Below are 2287 nucleotides of genomic sequence, written 5' to 3'. Positions count from 1 at the left end.
TTACATGTACATTATAAGCCTATATTTCACTTTTGGCCCAGTTAGGGGGTCCTTAGGGGTCTAGCTCTGCTGCCCCTAACGTCAGGATTAAAACAGAGACTAGTTTGTTTTACAAGAGGGTTAATAGCCAGTCCCTAAGGCAGGAGGTAACTCTGTGCACAGGGAGTACACAGTTCCACCCACCAAGCTGGTAAATACGTACTACCTGATGGTGGTGGTGCCTTTGTGCATTAGTCTGCTCGGGCTGCCACAATGAAATGCCACAGGCTGCATGGCTCAAACCACGGAAATTAATTTTCTCACAGTTCTGGAGATCAGGATGCCAGCATGGTTGGTTTCTGGTGACGACATTCTTCCTTGCTTGCAGACAGCCACCTTCTCACTGTGTCCTCACATGCCAGGCAGGAAAGGTGGGGGCGGGAAAAGATCTCTCTCTCTTCCTCTTTTTATAAGACCACAGTCCTATGGGATTAAGATCCCACACTTATGACCTCATTTAACCTTAATTACCTCCTGAAGACTCTCTCTTTATATATAGCCACATTGGGGGATAGAGCTTTAAGATATGAATTTGTGGGCCGGGTGCGGTGGCTCACGCCTGTAATCCTAGCTCTCTGGGAGGCCGAGGCGGGCAGATTGCTCGAGGTCAGGAGTTCAAAACCAGCCTGAGCAAGAGCGAGACCCCGTCTCTACTATAAATAGAAAGAAATTAATTGGCCAACTAATATATATACAAAAAATTAGCCGGGCATGGTGGCGCATGCCTGTAGTCCCAGCTGCTCAGGAGGCTGAGGCAGGAGGATCGCTTGAGCCCAGGAGTTTGAGGTTGCTGTGAGCTTGGCTGACGCCACGGCACTCACTCTAGCCTGGGCAACAAAGCGAGACTCTATCTCAAAAAAAAAAAAAAAAAAAAAAAAAAGATATGAATTTGTGGATGGGAGGAACACAATTCAGTTCATAGCACTTTTTTTTTGGATATGGTCTTATTTATTATTTAACCCCAAAAATCTTATTTTTGGCTTTACTCAGACTTAGAAGTAGATGCTCTCAGAGAGGACAGCCTACGTCTCTTGGCAAGCTGTTCCTGGTGCTTTTCTTTGGCTTCCATTCTCTTGGCCAAAAGTTTAGCATATTCTGCAGCCTCTTCCTTATTTTTCTTAGTACACTGCTTCTTCAGAGCAATACGCTGTTGTTTATGTTGCAGGACACGTGGAGTTACAAGTCGCTGAATCTTGGGTGCTTTGGTCCTAGGTTTCTTACCTTCTTTGTTTAAGGGCTTCCTCACAACATATTGTTGAACATCATCTTCTTCAGACAGATTGAAGAGTTTGCAGATTCTGCTAGCTCTTTTGGGCCCCAGACGACGAGGTACTGTAGTGTATCAGTCAGGAGATACCCTTCTCTCCTTTTTTTACAAAAACCAAGTTGAGAACGCTCAGGTTGGCATCCACAATACAACCAGAACAGATTTGTGATTTCTTTCTCCAGTTCTCCTTGGTCTGTAACAGGAATGCCCCTTACTCAGTAGCAGGCGAACACGGCCATGGGTCAAGACACCCTGCTTCAAGGGGAAACCTTGCTTGTTGTTCCTACCACTGATTTGGACCACGTAACCCTTCCATTCTTCACCTAGAGCGTCAGCAGCAACTTCCGTGGCCATACGCTTCTCGTAGAAAGTACAAAGTGTGCGTTCATCGTCCACTTCAATGAGTTTCTGGCAGCCAGTGGCTGGGAAGGAGATATTCAGCTTCATAGTGAAGCAGCTGATTGCCCCTGAGGCGCCATGAAAAAGAGCCAGTTCATAGCACTTTGCTTTTTAGTGGAAATTTTGGAAATTCTGACTTTGGAAATAAGGATTATATTTTAAAATTCCACCCCCCAGGCTATTGCTAATTACAGAATGGTATTTTTTAAGCAATATAATGTCACATTAATATTGTGGAAAACAAGAAAGAGAATACTCTAATAGGATCTCTCCATCCAACAGGCATGGGCCTAAGTCTTGCCTCCACATCTTACTAGCCTTCTGCCTTCAGTAAAGTTAATTAGCCTCTCACATCTCCGCTTTTTCATCTGTAAAAAGGGTATGATAAGGCTTAGCGCTTGAATTTGTTATAAGGATTAAATAAGAATTGTAATGCACTTAGCTATTGTCTGGCATGTGGAAAATGTTTTGTAAGTGGCACTTAAAAAAAAGCTGAATCTGAAATGTAAAATTCTAAATCAACACAAGTATATGGTATAAAATAGCAAAGAAACACACAGAGCTAACTACATCTTAAGGGGT

The 2287-nt window shown here is 43.6% G+C and overlaps 1 pseudogene; it reads right to left on the bottom strand.

The window, feature by feature from the left end:
• Window positions 1-1009: 1009 nt before the first annotated feature.
• Window positions 1010-1753, bottom strand: LOC105861787 (small ribosomal subunit protein eS6-like; annotated as a pseudogene).
• Window positions 1754-2287: the final 534 nt, after the last annotated feature.

This window comes from Microcebus murinus, chromosome 9, assembly GCF_040939455.1.
Source record: "Microcebus murinus isolate Inina chromosome 9, M.murinus_Inina_mat1.0, whole genome shotgun sequence".
Classification (NCBI taxonomy): Eukaryota; Metazoa; Chordata; class Mammalia; order Primates; family Cheirogaleidae; genus Microcebus; species Microcebus murinus.
Note: the sequence above shows the minus strand (reverse complement) of the source record. Positions and strands in the feature narration are given on the sequence as shown.